The 21981-nt window shown below is 36.3% G+C and overlaps 1 pseudogene; it reads left to right on the top strand.

The window, feature by feature from the left end:
- The first annotated feature begins 4939 nt into the window (after positions 1-4939).
- Positions 4940-5312, top strand: LOC101601145 (annotated as a pseudogene).
- The last annotated feature ends 16669 nt before the right edge of the window (positions 5313-21981 follow it).

A 21981-nucleotide genomic window follows, 5' to 3' on the forward strand; every position in this document is an offset into this window, starting at 1 on the left:
CTTAGGTGATTTAAGTCTTTTAAAGTTAACAACCAAACTGTCACATGATCTTGTCAGTTTTTCATACATTTGAAATAATACCAGACATAAGTATTTTCACAATTAAAAAGTAAGTATGAAGAAATGTTTTCAAGGCAATACTTACAATAAAATATTTTGAAGATGACAGGTAAAGTATGAGACATGAACTAAAGTTTTCAGGGCTGAGAGATAGCTCAATGAAGTGCATGTCCCAATAACTCATGTGAAGCCAGACATGCAGTGACAGACAGATCTGTAATCCTAGTGAATCTATGTCAGAAGAACCCTGATAATTTCAAGCCAGGTAGTGTGGACTTCATAGTCGTGAAACAACAAGAGAGGCCCTTTCTCAAAGAACAAGTTAGAAGGAGAGAACCGACACCCTGAGGATGTCTTCTCACTGTCACATGCACATCAGGGATGAATATGCCCCCCCCCCACTACATACATAGACACATACAAGGTTTCAATATACTGATATTTTTTCATTAAAAATTCAAATAAAACAGCCAGGCGTGGTGGCACACGCCTTTAATCCCAGCACTTGGGAGGCAAAGGTAGGTGGATTGCTGTGAGTTTAAGGCCACCCTGAGACTCCATAGTGAATTCCAGGTCAGCCTGGGCTAGAGTGAAACCCTACCTCAAAAAAATTCAAATAAAACAATATTAATAAATATGTAGAGGATATGGTAGTGTACCTCAGTGGTAGAACACCTACCTACTATGTGCAAGACCCTGGTTTGAGCCCAGTTTCTAACAGAAATACATAAATAATAGTTGGTCTTTGGGGTAGAGCAACAAATCCTTAGTGTTTGTTTTACTGTTATGGTTAGTAACATGACCATATATATGTAGTCTTTTGTAAGTTCGACTACTTAATTGAAAAGTTAGTTCTCTAAAACAAATTCTCCAGAATCTGTCTCCTTAAGGTTTCATACATGTAGAAATGCATTACAAAGAAGTGGTAATGCATCACATACATGTAGTAATGCATTATAGACATGTAGGAATGCAACAAAGAAATGTAGAAATGCAGTTTCAACATCAATTATCAACACCCTACATAAAATGCAACCAATCATTTTCACTTGAGAAATTACTTTCAGTTTCATAAATTTTTCATATGACTGTATCCTATACATATGAACTTACTGGAATTAGATGAGGGCATATCATCACTGTGAAATAAAAACCAATGATAAGTTGATATCTGAAAAATGGCAAAAATGGACCCTTAGCAAATAAATTCTACCCTGCATAACTGAATTAAGTACACACTCTTGGTAGCAGCAAAAGAATGCCATTATCTTAATAGATTTTATATTTACAAAAGGAGGAAAGAGGAGTCACTAAAATCTGACTAATACTTCTTTCTGTTTGTTTTAGTTAAATATTTGTTTGTTTATTTATTGGTGTGTGTGTGTGTGTGTGTGTGTGTGTGTGTGTGTGTGTGTGTGTGATGCATGCATGTACATGTAGCAGGGCCTCTTGCCACTGCAAATGAACACCTGACACTTGCACCAATTTTTGCATTCAGCTTATGTGGATAGCTTGGGAATTGAATTTGGCAGCAGTGGGTTTTGCTAGCAAGCGCCTTGAACTACTGATCCATCTTCCCTGCCCTTCCTAATACTTGTTTTGTGGTATAATGATTTTAGTTACTGTATGTTAACATCCAAAGAAAAGTCATGTTGTTTACTATTACATCTCTGTCATCTATTACAGTGGCTTACAGATATCCCAAAGGAGTTTGTGGTTGAATGAAAAGATGGAAATGAAGAACCACCATCATGCTCAGCACTCCATGCACATACATAGTTATTATCCAGCCATGGCCATGGAAACAGAGTATGGTATATTTCAAAGACCAATCTCAAACATCCATTTACAAAATTAACAGTTGCTGAAGTAAAAAATAATTTCACCTTTTTGAGACTCTTTTTCAACAGAATTTCTATTTATATTTCTTTTAAAGTTAAACATTCAGGCTCATAGAAACAGGATCTAAAGTTGACATGTTCATCTCAAACATCATTTGCCTATTTTGAGAAAGAGAATGGAGTTACAAGGTGGTGAGGCAGTAGTGAATTGTGGGAAGAATAGAGAAGGACAAAGAGGCAGGAGATTTTAAATCATAGGCTTTAATTTAAATCAGAAATTTCTGCAGATAATTCCTCTGATAATTACTCTTAATTTCTCTATCATTTGTCTTTTATGTTTTTAGCTATGTTCATTATGGGGAAGATTTTAAATTTAAAATAATTGTGCATACTGAATTCTCTATTGCCTCAATTTTCATTTCATTATGTTCCTTTAATATTATAATGAACAATGTATTTTGATATATCCAGTTAGAACAGTTGACTCATCAAATACAACTTTAGAAACCTTAGGCTCTATTCCTTTGTTATTCTATTTTAATGCATTTTTATAGCTTTTCACTATTTTTATTTTACCAGATTTTAGACCTAATTATGCCAGTACAAAAGTTTTCCAGATAGCTTTGAGAAAGTAAACAGTGAAAAGACATGATACATAAATACATGTATACATAATCCACACAAATGGCTTATATTATGTAAAGTGATTGGTTGTTAATTGGTTAGAATTGGTAAATTCCTCCACAATAATTAAATGTGTTGTGGACATATAAAAACCAACATCAAATTAAAAGCTCTGGGTGTTCTATAAGATACTACTGCCTCCCTAAAATGAATCAACAGTAAAAAAGAAGTGCTTTATATTATACCTAGATTGTTATAATATTTAGAATCAAAGAATTATAACTGATTTCTATATACCTCATGTATATTGCTCATCCACTGTATTAGAATGTAGGCTCAGACTAAATTAAAAACTGCTTACAGAATAAAGATTATCTTGTCCTTCTGATTAAATCATGAAACATCCAGTCTCCTTCTTTCATGTTGCTTCTACCCCCCATAAAATGTCACATGGGCCCTTTAAATTCATTAGTTGGAAGCTACACTTTCATTAATATTGCAATCAACAGATCCTGATCACATGCCTGTACCTAAACCAAGCAATTTTTCTTCTGAGAAGGTGTGTTCAAACTAAAACTTATGAAAATACATAGCAATCTCTGTCAAGAGAAATAAATATAATAAAAACTAATAAATGTATGGAATTATCTTCTATTTAAATTTACATTTTTTCATATTGTATATTTAAGAATTTAGGGCTTCTGTGTCAAGTGGTCTCAGTTGAACTCCAAAGAGAATCCATACATAGAGAACATTTAAATTATTTCAGTTTAGAGCTATAGAAGGATGGTTTAGTGGTTAAGGTGTTTGCCTGCAAAGCCAAAGGATCCAGGTTTGATTCCCCATGACCCATGTTAGCCAGATGCACAAGGGGGCGCACACATCTGGAGTTCATTTGCAGTGGCTGGAACCCCTGGAGCACCCATTCTCTTTCTCTCCCTCTTTCTCTGTCAAATAAATAAAAATAAATAAAATATATTAAAATTATTTGTTTAACTTTGAATATAGTACAAACTACTAATGTAATGAAATAAAACTTTATGAGATGATGTTACATATAAAAATGATCACGAGAGGCTGGAGAGATGGCTCAGCAGTTGGAACACTTGACTGTAAAGCCTTAAGACCTAGGTTCGAATTCCCAGTACCAAAGTAGAGCCAGATGCACAGGGTGGGGCATGCATCTGGAGTGTGTTTGCAGCAGTTGGAAGTGCTGGTCCACCCATTCTGTGTCTTATCTCTCTATCTCCTTCTCTGCTTGCAAATTAATATTTTTTTAAAAATTATTTGCCCCAGTTACATTACTTCCCTATGTTGGATATTGATGATCATTCAATATCCTTTTTACTTCTCTTCAAGGAGGCAACATGCAAATAAACTCTGGAATCTTAACCTATTAGCCATCAAAAGTATGATGTGTGCTTTCTTCTGCCTTCATCATTTTATTTTCCTGACAACCTTGTCATTAAAGACCAGATGAAAACACAAGAACAGACTTCTTGCAGTCTAAGAGCCCCATGTTCCCAAAACAACTGAGCAACACATCATTAGCTTTCTGCAAGCTTTACTGCAAATAAATCCTCTGACAGGTGCGTTTTGAGAGCATTTGGCTAGCTTACTTCACAAAGACCTGATGAATGCTTCTGTTTGCAGAGACATTTATCATACTAATAACCGGGGGCTAACTCCACAATGCACGACCCATTTTCATTAACAAGGAGGGTCTAATGGGAGGGGGTAGATCACAGATGAGCCTAAATAATGGTACCAAACTGCCTGTATTCACTGAAAAGAAAAGTAATAAATTAAATTTTTAAAAAAAAAAAGAGAATGTGATGTCTGCAGATAATCTGATGGGTGACTAAAGCAAAATAAAAGGTTTCCTCATCTGTATGTTCCACCCAATCTCTATGTCTCAAACTTTGAGTCAGATCCCCCCAGGTTTGCATAAAGATGTATTGACTATTGGATAGAAGTTTTGCCCAACACTCCAATATAAAGTTAACTTAGCTTATGAGCTTCTCAACAACTCAAGTATAGAATTTCTTCAGCCCTATCATAAGGCCAAGGCATTTATATTCAAGGTTATGATGCCAACTGAAACTCAGCAGTCCCTTAATGGAGTTGAATGTCCATTAGCCATCCCAATTCAAAGTCAGAATGCTTAACTAAAAGAACATCTTTTGAAACCATGTTTATGACAAACGAACAATTACCAAAAGAAGAAAAAAAAAAAGACAGGTGGCTCAGAAAAGCCATCTTTGCATTGTTCCTGGGCTGGCAGCCACCTGACTTCTCCCCACTCTTCCTTCCCTCCCTCCTTCCAGACACAGACTCTTGGCAGCATTTTTGCCAATCTTCCAAATCTATCTTTCTCTTTCGCCTGCAGCATCGGCTCACCTGCGTGCCCCACCATGTCAGGCGTGGCTGTGGACACCAGTTCCTAGACCACCTCCAAGGATTTAAAGGTAAAGAAAGAAGTTGTGAAGAAGACAGAGAATGGAAGAGAATCCCCTGTCAATGGAAATACTCGTCTGGAAAATGGGGAACAGGAGGCTGATAATGAAGTAAATGAAGAAGAAGAAGGTGGAAGAGGAGGAGATAGTGAGGAAGAGGATGAAGATGAAGATGAAGATGAAGATAAGGCAGCTATGGGCAAGCGGGCAGTTGAAGATGATGAGGATGATGATGTTGATACCAAGAAGCAGAACAAGGATGAGGATGACTAGACAGCAAGAAAGGAAAAGTTATTGAAAAAAGGCCAACGTTACCTATTCACCCTCCACTTCCCGTCTCAGAATCTACACGTGGTCACCTTCCAGTACAGAGGCAGGCTCCCTCTTTAACCACTGGAAGCATCACCCGCAGATGACACACACTCTTCACCACCCCCCAAAACCACAGTGAGAATTTGCAACAGGGGAGGAGAAAACCAAAACTTCCCAGACCCCGATTTTTTTCTTCAAAGTACTTTAAAAGTAATGTCTATGACTAATGAGCAATTACCAAAATGTTCCACCCTAGAAGATCAATTAAAGTCCACTGTTCGTTTTGTTCAGTTGAACAGACTAGACGCCTCTTATCTGTGCTATATCCATTAGGTTTCAGTCTACCAGGATGAAGTTAAGGTTCCAATAAAGAAGATTGACTGGCCTTGTACATAATAAGTGGCTTGGTCTCATTTCTGCTGCTCCTATGCTATTATCCCTCATTTCTAGTCTGTACTGCTCTTTCCTAATAATTTGAATTTAGTTCAGTTCTTCACATAGGAAGCCTGTCTTCCTTTTCTTTTTCCTAATTTTCTCCTCCTCCTTCCCCCCTTTCTTTCTTTCTTTCTTTCTTTCTTTCTTTCTTTCTTTCTTTCTTTCTTTCTTTCTTTCTTTCTTTCTTCCCACAACATATACACATTGTATAAGAGCAAAAGATCACCAAAACCTCCAGCAGCCATCTCACATTCATGCAGCTGATGTTGTAGTGAGAATAGTGAGGCTGAGGGAACATGGATCTTTGATGACAAGGTTGTACTGTTAAATGGGTCCACCTGAATGGCATTCCTGGACAGTAATTCTCATTTTTAAATTAACATAAGTCAATACTTCCATCATTGCACCACAGAGCGTTCTGATGTATTTTACTAAATAAATGTTTTGTTACTTTAAAAAAAAAAAACATTGACAAATATAACTTCTAGAAGTTAAAAGGAGTATTTGCAACTAAGGGCAGAATTTTTATCAAAAAATATGAATTTTTCATGAAGCTATTCCATATGTATTTTAATTAACTTTGGGTGGGCTAAAATGATATAATTTAAGTTGTGTGTTGATAAAATAAAAGAACTTAAGCTTTTAAAATATTGACTGAAACAAGAATTTCCAAAATCTTTAGAATTTATCATCTAAGCATGTACCAACTGACTCTCAAAAGTTCAACTGAGCACAAAAATCATAAACACTATATTAAATGCAAGTGGCTATTTGTCTAGTGCCAAGAAATTAAGTGTTTTCCTGCTAAGTTATATGTCTATCAAATCAGAGTACATTTTAATTATTTTTTGCATGGATTTTTCTTTGCCAGGAAGAATCCTGGAAGCTTATCTGCTTTCTCTGGGGCAGATGGTTGCATTATTCAACTAGAACATCAAACATTCTCATTTTTCAATAGAAATTGTCCTCAAAGGTCTGGAGAGAGGTAACTTCCATTGTAAACTAGCAGCTACATCTCTGACTGAAAGGATAAATAAACTATTGAACATGATTTGTCTGGGAATTTGCTTTTTGCTGAACTTTCATTCTATCATTTCATTGTCATTCTGGTCTTATTTGTAATTTGTGATAGTTTATTGCACAAGTCATATCATTTAATTGTCAATTCTATTTAAGGTTTTTTTTAAAAACTAAAAGGAATAAATGTTTAAGGTCTCTAAATAAGAAGGTAAGTAATATTAATGTGTCAGTTGCTAGAATAAAACAGATGACCCAGTCCCTTTTCAGTAGAGCATACTCTACATTCAGATAATCCATCAGAACTAAATAAGGCTTCCAGAAAGAATAAAAGAGTCACTTATTTACTAGTTATGCCTTCATATGGTGCATAATATATTGCACCTTATGAAAATTCACCAGGAATCAGTTCCTTAATAAACTAAATGCAAAAAAATAAAAATTAATATATCCTACATCCTAGGATATGTGCTAGCAAATCATAGATATGATTTGCAGTCTTGAGTTAAAGAGAAAACTTGATATTGATTTCGAAGTTTATATAACAGAGAGAAATATAAATGACAGGTATTGATGGATAAGAAAGGAATGTATTATATTTGAACAAATGAAAATGTCATTTTCTTTTTTAAATTTATAAATGAAGTGGAACAGATCAGTACATTTGACATAATGTAGTAGTGTTTTCTAAATCTTCACAATACAGGACTAATAAGGGCAGAATGACAGGTTTCTAGCTTATCTCTACCCCTCACTGAATGTGTGTCTTTAGACAAATAATGAACTTATTTGGTCTTCAGTTTCCTCATCTACAAGATGGAAGTGACGATAATTATCATCTTGATAATATAATCCACAAATTATGAGTTCATTGCAATGAATAAAAAGTAAATACAGATAGACATTAATAACATTGCATGAGCTCAAAAATGTAAACTATTATAAATATCATTATATGCATAAAATTGCTAATTAATTCTAGATTCATAAATTAAAATTATACCTCTACTTTTTTCTATTTTAGCCTTATATAATCATATAAGTACATGATGCACAATGCTATCAGAGTGACATGCTCAAAGGAAAACTAAAACCTTCAATATATGTTTCTATTGTTGAAATGCTTCTTTCACTATGAATTTTCAAAATATAAACACCCTAATCACTTTTACAAAGAAAAGATGGAAATTCAAGAGCTAATAAGTGTTTTTAAGATGTATTCATTACATTGAAAATGTTAAAATTAATTTTTGACAACTTTTCAGGGAAAAAAATGGTGTTCACTATATATTTTTTACCAGTATTAGAACATTTTGTTTTTCATTCATTTCAAACTGTTTTTAAAAAAGTATTTCTCTTTGACATATACAGAAGAAAAATATATTACATTTTTGTTTAATCATATTGATTCTGCTATTAAAATGTCATGTTGAGATATCACAATCTTTTTATACTAAATGTGTTACTACCCATTTGGAAGTTTTTTATTTTATTTTATTTTATTTTTTATAATTTGATTTATTAGTTTTTTTTTTCATCAAATACAGGCAGTTTGGTACCATTGTTTAGGCTCATCTATGATCTACCCCCTCCAATTAGACCCTCCTTGTTGATGTAAATGGGTCATGCATTGTGGAGTTAGTCCCCAGTTATTGGTATGCTAAATGTCTCTGCAAATCATGACCTGGAAGTTATTTTTTTTTAATCATCAAACATTTGGATGCATAACAGCCAGGTTCACTGCAGCATTGTCTAAATAACTGAAATGTAAAACATGCTAGCACAAGTTTGACAAGTCCCTCTTTTCCTGAATGAAGAAATGGGTGGCATCAAAATGGCTCAAGAGGAGAAAGGAGTCAAGGTCACTGGCCTTCACCAGACAAAGAATTCAGGCTTCTGGTCTCCACATCCTACTGTCTAAGTGTTTATAGTTCCCTGTACTCAAGTTATGGGCAAGTTACTAGCAAACTTGATTCTGTGTAGAAAAACTAATGGATGCGATTCTAAAGCCATTGTTATGCCCTTTTATAAGTTATATTAAGACAAGAAGAAGGTCCAGTCTTCAATTCCACTAAAAATACAGCATTGTTAATAGATAATAAAAAGAAAATTGGTGATATCCATAGCGCTATATAAAGTTTGTGATAGAATCATTATGTTATCCTGATTAAAGAAATTGCTCTCCTTTGGTCAGTCTGCCCCAGCTATTATCTGAGAACATCTAATCAAAAACTGCTGGGTGACATGTTCTAAGAGGAAAAGATATAGTTGTGAGTTATTAGAAGATATTGCTTGACCCTTTGTTTACAGGAGAGGAAAAAAAAACAAACTGCAATCTGGAGTGTCTCATGGAAGGCTGGCATTTAACATTCTTTAATCAGAATATTTATATGATCTGTCTTCATTATAGTTTATAGTTTGACAACTAGGAACAATCTTCTTATAAAAGTAGGTGTTAATTCTCTCTATATATCTGCCTCTTTCTCTCTCTCAAATAAATAATTTTTTAATACAGGCAAGAGAGATGGCTTAGCAGTTAAGGCACTTGCCTGCAAAGGCTGAGGACCCAGGTTCAATTCCCCAGTTCCCATGCAAGCCAGAGGTGCAGAGTGGCATATGCACCCGGAGTTCCTTTATAGTGGCTAGAGGTCTTGATGTGTTCATACTATCTCTCTTTCTCCCTCTCAAATAAATAAATAAATAAAGTGTGTGTGTGTGTGCACGCGCGCATGTGTGTGTTTTAGTAGGGGTTTAAGAGATTCCCTGTGCTGGTATGTGTGCTAGCAGGTGCAGTGGTGTGGACTGAGTAGGAAAGACTCATTTCATGGCTTCTCACAGATCCCTGCTCTGAGTTCCCTTCATGTACAGTGTGCAGGTGCAGTGGTGTTGGGTAAATAGGCTCTTCCCAGTTCCCTGGTCTGGGTGTCCTGTGCAGACAGTGAGTGGTTGGGCTAAATGGTGTGGAGTGAGTAGGCCAGACCACTGTTTCCCTGCTCAACCCAGCTCCCTGGTCTGGATTCCCTTGGCCTTAGTTTGTGCTGGCCGGCACAGCATGGAGTGAGCATGCCAAATCCCTGTCCCTTGGCTCCTCCCAGTCCCCTGGTCCTGGTCCCCTGGTAGGTCCCATTGTGCCTTGCTTGGGGAGGACTGGTCCCTGTGTAAGCTGTGCAATCAGAACTTTTGCTATGGTATCTGACTGGCCACTGGGTACCAACATCCCTGTTTGCCTGAGGCAGAGGGTACATGGGTCAAAGGAAAAAAACTTGCATCCTCCTCAATAAAATAAAGAGTCTCCCTAAAATGGGTAGGCAAAAATAGCCATCGAAAGTCAGAAAACAGAGAGGGTCTCCACCAAGGATGCCTATTCCTATAATGAAAGCTTCAGATGAAATAATAGAGGAATCAACAGAAATTCATTCCCAAAATGAAAGCAAAACAACTAATGAGACCCTGATCAGAAAAAAACTCTCTGAACTGGAAGCAAACCATCAAAGAACAACAATCATATCAATGAAATTGAACAGAATTGTCTCATAGAGCACTCATCTTTAGACAGTAGGCTTAAATTGATTGAAGAAAACATTATAACCCACCAAAAAGATAAGAATAAATTGAAGGTGAGTTAAGAAATGGAAGATCTCAAAAAACTAGTTGATTAAGCTTAATTAGGACTTGATCAAATGCAAGAATGATTTCCAGGAAACATCAAGAAAATGTGAATTCAAATTGAAATTGTACCTCAAAAAAGAGATGGACATGATGCAAAAATAACATAACAGAAAACAAAAATCAAATATAAAATATAAAATCCTCTCTAGAACCCCTCACCAACAGGGTTACTCATATGGAAGTCAGAACCTCTGACTTGGAAAACAAGACAGAATAAATTGATAAGGAGACCAAAAAATCAAGTGAACAAAATTTGAAGGAACTAGTGGATACCTCAAAACGACCAAATATCTAGTTCATTTGTATACCACAGGAGAGGAAATCCAGGCCAGAGGCATAGAGATCGTATTCAACAAAATTATTGAAGAAAATTTTCTGAATCTCTCACAACATGTACATATACAAGAAGCCCACAGCACATGAGACAGGACCAAAGAAGAAGCTCTCCAAAAGACATTATAGTTATAACTCTTAACAACAAAAAACAAATAGAGAGGATTAAAAGCAGCAAGAGAGAAACAACTCACGACACAAAAAGGCAATCCCATCAGAATTACATCAGATTTCTCAGTGGAAACCCTGAAAGCCAGAAGGGCCTGGAATGGAACACTTCAAATTCTAAAAATCTATGGCTTCCAACCCAAAGCACTCTACCCAGCAAAAGAATCCCTCAAAATGCATGGTGAAAGAAAAACTTTCCATGGAAAAAAAAGTCAACTCTATGATTATATGAACATAAAGCCAAACCTACAGACAATACTTCATGGAGCACTCCACACAGAACAGTCAAAACACCAATCTCAAGAAACAACAGGAAGAAAAGCATAATAACCAAAATAGACTAGGCTCATCAACAGTACAAAACACAATAAAACACCAAACCCCATAAAAAAAAAAAAACCTCATTGTGGCAGGGATTAATTCAAACCTCTAATAAACTAAAATATTGTCTTAACTCATCCATCAAATGACACAGGTTTTCAAGGTACAACAAAAAACTGGGCCCTTCAATTGACTGTCTTCAAGAAACCCAACTCACCACCAAAGATAGACACCTCCTCAGGGTAAAATGTTGGAAAATGATATTCCAACCAAATAGAAATAAAAAACAAGCAGGCATTGCTATATTAATATCCAATAAAATAAGGATAGCAAACATTGTAAAAAGCAATTGCAAACAAATACTGTTCAGGCTGTGGAGAAATAGAAACACTAATTCACTGTTGTTGGGAATGTAAGCTGGTACAACTACTGGGGAAATCAATTTGGAGAGACCTGAAAATGATTAATATAGAGATAACAGCAGACCCAGTTATTCCCTTACTGGGCATTTACCCTAAATGTTCCACATCTCAGTTCAGAGATTTTTGTTCAACCATGTTTATAGCTGCTCAATTCATAATATGTAAAAGCTGGAATCAACCCAGGTGCCCATCATTGGATCAATGGATAACCAAGATGTGGTATACCTACACAATGAAATTGTACTAAGCAGCAAGAAAAAATGACATTTGTATGAAATGAAATTTGTAGAAAAATGGTCGAACATGAAACAAATGTTGCCAAGGATGTGAAGAAACTTTAATGCTCATTCACTGTTGGTGGAATGTAAACTGGTATAACCACTATAAAAATCAATATGGAGACTCCTGAAAAGCATGAATATAGACATACCAACAGACCCTGTTACTCCCTTACTGAACATTTACCCTAAAAGATACACATCTCAGTTCATAGATATTTGCTCAACCCTGTTTATAGCTGCTCAATTTATAATAACTAAGAACTGGAACCCACTCAGGGGCCATTCATTGGAAGAATGGATAACCAATATGTGGTATGTCTACATGATGGGATTCTACCCTGCAATATGAAAAATGACACAATGAAATTTGTAGAAAGATGGTCAAATTTGGAACAGATCATTCTATGTGAACTCACATAATCACAGAAAGACAATTGTCTCATGGTATCACTCATCTGTGGTTCTTCATCTGGATCAGCCCTAGTTGCTGACATACCTGAATGGCATCTCATGGCTTGGACAATAGGCAGTGTAGGGCTTGGGGGAAGAGGGAGTTTGGGGGCTTGGGGATAGAAAACTGAACCCAAATTGAACTGGTACCATTGAATCCTATATACTGGAATTTGGACTAAAAATGGAACTCTCAAGAGGACCTTAGGGTGAGCATCTGGATCAAAGGGCCTGGAGAGGGTAAGAAGAAGCTTAACCTTAAATTTCCTGGGTTTCTCTTTTTTCTCTTTTTCTTTGTTCTTTTCCCTTGGTGCTGACCTGTTATTACCTGTACCAGGATGTGGTTTATATCCACAATGAGCTGTTGATCAAAAACACCTACTAGATCTCCCAAAACAAACAAGACAGAGCACTGGATTGCCACCAAAGGTTAATGGTAAAACCCTATTACTGAAGACATCATACACTGTCATCACAGACCATGGACAGAGCTGGTTGGAATCTGGAAGAAAGCCATTCCCCAGAAAATTAGCCCATCTAGTGCTAGAAGACAGTGCATGACCTACCAGGGGAAAGTGGCCAACATCTTCCCAGCAACTCAAATTCTAAGCCATTCAGAAGCAAAAATCCTGACATGATGCTTACACAAGTGCAATAGTGGCACAAAGCCATGGTTGGTAAATAACTGGTCTTAGAATGGCTAAGAGATCTTCTCACTGGAAAGGATTACATATCTGGAACTGGGAAACAAGTCAGAATTATATCCAGATAACAAGTCTGCTTTCCATTGTCAAGCTCCCGCTAATCTTGGGCTATAAGAGGGTCTTCACCCTTTAAATTCTCTTTACATTAATAATGGTTATCCCATTTAACTGGTGCTTCCATCACTCTCTGTTGGAGAATCTGCTTCTCTTTTTCAGATGGGAGCTGGTCCTGAGGAGATAAATGACCCAGTGCACTCCACCCCAGCCCCAGCTGAAACTACAGAGGAAGTGGGAAAATGAGCAAGAGTGCTGCTTTCTTAGTGAATCTGATATCAGCACAAGGGTGAAGGAAATAGACACCAAGGGCACTCAACACCTACCAAACCAGAGATCCAGAAGCTTCTAATTGCCCATCACTGAAGTCGACTTAAAATGCACCCAACTTGGCTCAGGGAATTTTGCAAAGGGACTGAAAGATTGTTAGAGCTACAAGTTGGAACATTCTGCACAGAGACAACCCCCCATTATGCATGACCAACAATCCCCATAGTGTTGACCTGCATTCCCAATGAGGAAGGCCTCTCCAGGAAAGGGGCAGGGAGGAGGGAAATGATGGTACCAACATATGTTGCTTACCTACTAGATATGTCCATATCTAATAAAAAATAAATTTTTTAAAAGTAGGGGTTTAAGCACTTAGAAATACGTCCATGTTAATGTCAAATCCTAGAATTTTGTAGAAAAATTTCTTAATTTCCACTATTTTATTTTTATTTATTTATTATTATTTTGGTTCTTTGAGGTAGGGTCTCACTCTGGCCCAGGCTGACCTGGAATTAACTATGCAGTCTCAGTGTGGCCTTGAAGTCACAGTGATCCTCCTACCTCTACCTCCCAAGAACTGGGATTAAAGGCATAAGCCACCATGCCTAGCTATTTCAACTGCTATTTTAAAATGGAGAATATCTCCATACCTCAACTCCAATTTGACCAGAAAGGAAAATGTTTGAGATAGGATATCATTATGTGGCTCGGTGTAGCTTTAAACTTGTAGCAATTCTCCTGCCTCAACATCTCAAGTACTAAGATTAGAGGCATAAGCCTCCATGCACCCCACCTTTTGTTTGCAGTACAGAGTGTTGTACCTAGGGCCTCACAACTTCTAGGGCAAGCACTATACCTCTTAGCTATATCCCCAGCCATCTAATATTTTAAGGACTTATAACATTTTATTAACAATAATATCCACACTTAAGAACAAGTTTGGGAGAATATAATTATTCAAATAATCCTAGTTAATTCCTTTTGTTCTTTTTTTTACACACACAATGAAGTTTTATTCAATTGCCAAGAAAAATGAAAGTATGAAATTTTCAGAAAAATGGATGTATTTGAAAAATATTATACTAAATGAGGTAACCCAGGCTTAGAAAGTCAAATACTGCATGTTTTCACTTATATGCAGATCATAGCTTTTAATTTTAGGATATCATGTAAGTTGCAGGGAGTGTCAGTAGATGCTAAAGCTAAAAATGAGCCATGGGGGTGGGAAGAGGAGACAGAGGGCTTAAGGAGAGGGGACAGTGGAACACATGTGATATAAAAGTAGATATGTAAAATATTGGGGATGGGTTGGAGAAAAGGAGGGTTAACAAAACTTAAAGAATTATGAAAAATCCATATGGACACCTACTGCTTTGTTACCTAATTAAAGATAGAATTTTATTTTCTTTTTATAATATTTTTTAGTGTGTGTTTGTATGTGTGTATGTCCTGCATCCCCAGTGAGGAAGGCCTCTTCAGAAAAGCACAGAGAGGAGGGAAAGGATGGTACCAACATGTGATGTTTACATACAAAATATGTCTATATCTCATAATAAAAAATAAAAGAAAGCCAAAAAAAATAAAGATGAAGAAAGAATCTATGCAAGGGTAGATAACATAATCTGTTAACTTGAGGATGCATAAAATATTAATATGCCCTTTGTTTACTTTAAAAAAATAAGATCTGATTTAGTAGAGTACTCTTATCAGCTTCCTATAGCATTTAGATTGTAAAGGAGTGGCATTTTGAGCACAGTTGTAACAGTTGAGCAAGTGAGAGATAAACAAACTGTAACCCAATTGATATGCACGATGGAAGCCTTCAGAAATGTTCCATCCCAAGATATTGTATGTGCAGAGGCCTCATATCCTCCTCCCCTATTCAAACTGTAACACTACCATCATAGACAGTCTTTTAAAATGAAAGTCTTCTATAAACACATTTACCTTTAACTGTGGCTAATCAAACATTGGTAATAAATCTCTAAAATTTCATTTGGCTATTTACTTTTAATTCTTTTCTTTACAGCTACTTTCCCTTCAATTAAAATTTAAAAAACACCCTATTCTCCCAAGCTTGTTCAGCCTTCTTTGTAGTAATCATCACTATGCAACATTTATGTCTATTTAAGGGCAATGACATCTACTTCAATTTAATTTCTATTATAAGTATTTCCTTGATGTTCTCACTACTACTTTGAACTACTTCTAGCTATTTCTGTTTCTTAGCACATCTCAACACAGTTACCAACCATGGCTGTGTGCCACTATTGCACCTGTGTGAGCATCACATCAGGTTGTTTGCTTCTGAGTTGCTTAGACTTTGAGTTGCTTGGATAGATGTTGGCCACTTTCCCCTGGTAGCTCATATAGTGCCTTCCAGAAATAGATGGGCTAATTATCTGAGGATTGGCTCTCTTGTGGATTACAATCAGGTCTCTCCATGGTCCATGATGACAGTGATTGATGTCTTCAGCAGTAGTCTTACCATTAACCACTGGTGGGTAATCAAGTGCTCTGACAGAAGTCTGTCTTGTTTGGTAGATTTACTAGGTCTCTCTGATCAACAGCTCATTGTGGATACAGACCCATCCTGGCATAGGGAATTACAGGCCAGAGACAAGGGAAAAGAAAAAAGCAAAATCCAGAGAAGAAAGAGAAGTGGCAGAAATTTGAGGTTAGGTTTCATCTAAATCTCTACATGACCTTTGAAAACAGAACCATAGACCAATGGAACAAAAATGAAGACCAAGACCTTAGGGCAAGCAACTAAAGCTTCTTGATCTTTGCTAAAAGTGCCAGTAATATATACTGGAGAAAAGACAGCATCTTCAACAAATGATATTGGACAAATTGGATGGCCATATGTAGAGAAATGAAACTAAACCCACTCATTTTGCCATACACAAAAATCAAGTCCAAATGGATTAAAGACCTCAATATAAGACCTGAACCACTTTAACTAATGGAAGAAAAAATAGGAAGCATAGCCAGGCATGGTGGCACACGCCTTTTATCCCAGCAGTCGAGAGGCAGAGGTAGGAAGACAGCTTTGAGTTCAAGGTCATCCTGAGACTACAGAGTGAATTCCAGATTAGCCTGGGCCACATGGGCATGCTCCATAATATAAGACTGAAAAGAGACTTCATAAACAAAACCCCAGGAGCCAAGGAAATTAAACAGCACTCAACCAATGTGATCTCATGAACCTATAAGGCTTTTGCACAGACAATAAGCAGAGCCAATAGATTGCCCACTGAATGGGATAAAATCTTTGCCAGCTATACCACTGACAGAAGCCTAATACCTAGAATCTATAAAGAACTCAAAAAACTAAACAATAAAAAAATATCACACACTCCACTCCATAAGTGGGGCAGAAAACTAAATAGGGAGTTCTCAGAGGAAGAATTACAAATGGCGAACACACACTTAAGAAAATGTTCAACATCCCTAACCATTGGGGAAATGCAAATTAAAACAACTCTGAGATATTCCAACTTACCCCAAAAGGATAGGAACAATTTTAAAAAATCAAATGAAAACAAATGCTGGCAAGGCTGTGGAGAAACAGTAATAACCCTTATTCACTGTTGGTGGGAATGTAAGCTGGTACAACTACTGTGGAAATCAATTTGGAGAGACCTGAAAAAGATTAATATAGAGTTACCAGCAGACCCTATTATTCCCTTACTGGGCATTACCCTAAAAACTCTACATCTCACTACAGAAATATTTGCTCAACCATGTTTATAGCTGCTTAATTCATAATAGCTAAAAACTGGAATCAACCCAGGTGCCCATCATTGGATTAATGGATAACCAAGATGTGGTATATCATATCTACATGATGGACTTCTACTCAGCAGTGAGAAAAAATAACACATTGAAATTTGTACAAAAATGGTCAAACATGGAACAGATCATTTTAAGTGAACTCATACTATCACAGAAACACAATCATCACATGTTCTCACTCATGGGCAGTTCCTAACCTGGATCAGGCCAAGTTGATGACATAACTGAATAGCATCTTGAGGCTTGTACAATAGGGAGGGTAGGGCTTAGGGGAAGGGAAAGGGTGGAGGGACACAAAGTGGTTCCATAGAATCCTATATCCTGGAAATAAGACCAAAGGGTAGAATCCTCAAGCTAACCTTAGAACTTTTTTTAAAATTTTTATTTATTTATTTGAGAGCGACAGACACAGAGAGAAAGACAGATAGAGGGAGAGAGAGAGAATGGGCACGCCAGGGCTTCCAGCCTCTGCAAACGAACTCCAGACGCCTGCACCCCCTTGTGCATCTGGCTAACGTGGGACCTGGGGAGCCAAGCCTCAAACCGGGATCCTTAGGCTTCATAGGCAAGCGCTTAACCGCTAAGCCATCTCTCCAGCCCAAATTTTTGTTTTTTTTGACAAGGTCTTATGTAGGCTAATCTGAACTCAAACTCATTCTATAGTCAAGGATGACTTTGAACTCCTGATCGTCCTACCTCCCTTCCCAAATGCTAAGTATCAAGATACTTGGCTCATTATTGCCACTGCAAACACATGTCTGTCCAGCTTCATATGAGTGCCTGGATAATTGAATCTGGGTGAGTGCTCTTTGCAAGTAAACTCCTCTAACTGATGAGCCATATCTCCAGCCCCATATACACTTTTATTTGCATAATCACATCAGACTAGCAGTGAATATACAGTTATGAATTACTCTAACATATCCAAGAGTAGTATAATCATATAAGTGAGTATTGTGAAAAAAAAAATCAAAAGAAATACAAGCAAAAGCATTTAAAATAATACCCAGTCATGTGTAGTGGTACAATTCTAGCACTCAGAAGTCAGACAGGTAGAATTATTATTAGTTTAAGACCAGCCTGAGACTATATAGTGAATCTAGGTCAGTCTGTGCTAAAGTGAGACCTTACCTCAAAAAGAAAACATAAATAAATAAGTAAATAAATAAACCACTCCCATCACTTAAGAGGTTATGGAAGGAGATCATGAGTTCAAGGCCAGCTTGAGCTACATAGTAAGACCCTGTGTCCAAAATAAAATAATAAAAGAGCTTCCTTCTAGGAAGCCAAGTACCTGTCAAAGAGAAATGAATTTGATAGCTTTATCACAATGAGTTTTAAATTATTTGTTTTCCACAATTATAAGTTTCAATGTTGTATATATAAAATATTTTTTTGAGACAAAGTATATAAGGCATCTCTCCTAGGAAGAGTTTCCTAAACCTAAAGACCCTTTCATTTCCCCATTGTCTAGTGCACACATCTGAAAGCACTGATTGCATGGTTCACAATGACTGAGTCTTCTTTTCTTCCACTAAATTCTGAGTTCCTTTGGAATACGGGTGAAATCTTACTCATCACCTTATCTTTGCCACCTGATATAATGTTGGTACAAAGTAGGTAATGCTTACATATTCATGTAATGTGTAAATAATAAACCATATTGGATAATCTGTAGAAGGTAGTAAGAACAATTATGCTATCTAATCCTTTCCTTACATCACTGTATATTTTAAATTTTGGATACCAAAACAGTAAGTAGAGATAATGTAAAATGACACTGTTTTCAAGCTGATAACATCTTATTACATACTGTAAGAAAATGTGAAGCACACTATAATTTTCAAAATTCTTCACAACTTGAATTTAAATATAAGTCAAATGTTGGTTAAAGCTTACCAGGTTTTAAATGAATGGACTGTGTTTAAAAATGCTAATTTGTCTCACTGACTCACAGAAAGTCACCAGAAGGCTTAATTTGATATTAATGCAATATTTCAAAGAAATGTTGCAATTACAATTTTGTCCACATTTTTTGGTAAATGTTAAAGGGAAAACTAATTAATGGAAATAGTAAAGGGCAAAAATAAATATGATGATACATGGAAAATATTTAAAATGTGTAGGGGCCCTGTTGTTTTGAAATTATCCATGCTGATCTGCAAAAGAGAAGAAGGAGATATCTGTGGATAAGGCTGAATTTCAACACCCTAAATTCTACATCAACATTTTTAAAATAGTTGCTTAAGATGATAAACACAAGCGAGTCTTGTTACTCTGGGCTCAATGAATCTACTGACTCAGCTTGAGGAGTAGCTAGACTGACAGGCCCATGACAATAAGCCCAGATGGAAGTATGCAGAAGTAGAAGGAACCTTAAAGAAGTTAAAACAAAAAGCTTAACCTCAAACAGTTACTAACTGAATGAAATGTAAGAGTTGAAACTTCTGATGTTCAAGGGCTTTCCACTATATATTGGTCCTTAGGCTTTCAGGTACATATATACTGTCAGGTTTAAGCACTTAAATCTGTATATCAGCACCAGGTAAAATTTAGTCTATCCTAATTCTACACTTTGAGACATGACTCAGTGTAAGTACTTTGAATATAAGGAATGATAAAAAAAAAAACCCTCATATGAAACCTCTACCAAACATCTACCATTATCCATAAAAGTAGTTTGGAAGGATTTGATTTCTAATGGGTAGTTATAGAAGTCCAAGAAACACATATTTTTTATAAACTACATTTAGAAGGTTTCCTTTAGTATGTACAGGATTGAAATCCATTAAGTAGATTAAGGAAAAGAATGAAACTCTGTGAGTTACTTTAAAACTGAAGGAATCTAGCCACATTTTAACTGTATTTGTTTCATTTAGTCATATTTAAATCTCTTAGGTCTCATCACAGGTTACAGGTATGAGCCATCACTTAAGGATAGGGACACATTCTGAGAAATTCATCATTAAGCAATTTCATCCTATGGTCAATTTCATAATTATACAAAACTAGATGGTGTTACCTATTCCACACCAATGCCATATGGTGTAGCTTCTGCTTCCTAGATTGTAAACCTGCACAGAATGTTACTGTACTGGTTACTGCAGAAAACTGTAATACAATCCTGTTTGTATATCAAAACTTATTTAAATATATAAAAAGAACAGTAAAATATGGTATAAGAGAATTTGTATAAACAGTACTTGTAAAAAGTTGTAGATGTAAAGTTGCTCTGAGTGAGTCAATTAATGTGTGATCAGTAAATGTGAAGGCTGAGGGCATTACTGTCATTTCATTTAGACATTAAAAACAATCAGCATGTAGACTATGGAGTAGAATAGAGGACTCAGAAATAAAATGTTCTTGGCTACAGCCATATGACTATTTTTTTATAAAACATACAATAGAGGAAAGACAGTGTCTTCAACAACTACCCCTGGAAAAACTTGATATCCACATGAGAATAATGACAGTAGATCCCTGTCTCTCCCAGAGTGCAAACACCTGGGTAGAACACCTTCCTCCACCATCTACCAGTTGTGTGATCTTGCCCAAACAATTTTGTTAAACAACCTTCACATTCTCATAAATTCTCTAGGATGAAAGATGATAGAAGGTATAGAAACCATTTATTCCACAGATGTCATAGGTATTGAAGAATAGTTTATAAAACTTTGCACAGTGAACTCGATAGAAGGTAGCTACTAACTTGAAAAGAACTTCTTGATTCTCTGGCACAAAAATAAAGACAGCACAAAATACATGGGGAACCCATAGAAATTACTAAACCCTAACTTAGTTGCCTCTCAATAAAGATAGTAACCATGTGGTGTCAGTTCAGAGCTCCAGACTGCCTGACATTTTGACTTACCAGGAACATAGGACATGTTACTAAATTTAACTGTGTGTCAGTTCCTTCTCTAAAATGAGAACAAGAAAGCAACCACCACCACATAGTGTTACTACCACATGAAATTCTCTTCAAACTGTTACAACAGAGTCTGGCATGTACTACTCCATAATTGTTTTTACATTTACAGAGCATCAATGCCTAGAAAGCAGGACTTGATTAACAAAATTATTGCAACTTGCTTGCATTAAAGAATCAGAAGTCGCTCTTATACTCAAACAACAGCCTATCATCCTTCAGTAGGTGAGAGAACACTGAGGTTTTTATATAGAACATGATAGAACAGAAATTATCAGAGATCTAATGCATTGTATAACTATGAAATTATTGAGGAAATTTTACCCTGAAAACCACTAAACCAAAATAATAGTATGATCTTAGTGCATGTTATAGTTAGTTTACCTGAACAGTTAATGGGTTACACAAGAGGACCAAATATTTTACATGAAATTTTCACTGATGAAAGTCTGAGAAGAGAAAATTACTATACATAGATGTTTTCTGTGAACTGGGGAAGGCAGTTGCAGTAGTAAACATGGAAAAGAAACAAGATAGCCAACATTGCTGACCACTTCAAATGAGGGAGAAAAATTGAGAGGCAGGGATAGGAGGATTGATGTGAGTTTGAGGTCACCCTGGTGCTACATAGTGAATTCCGGGTCAGCCTGGGGTAGAGAGAGACCCTTCCTTGAAACACAAAAACAAAAACAAAACCTTTCTTTATGCCTGTTTTTTGATATCTTGATATAAAATGAGGACATTACAATGATGTGAGGAAAGACATTACTTTCTGTCATGCTTTATGTGCACATGATAGAAACTATGAAAGTTTTTGGGGGGGTCAAAATAAATAATT

This window comes from Jaculus jaculus, chromosome 7, assembly GCF_020740685.1.
Source record: "Jaculus jaculus isolate mJacJac1 chromosome 7, mJacJac1.mat.Y.cur, whole genome shotgun sequence".
Classification (NCBI taxonomy): Eukaryota; Metazoa; Chordata; class Mammalia; order Rodentia; family Dipodidae; genus Jaculus; species Jaculus jaculus.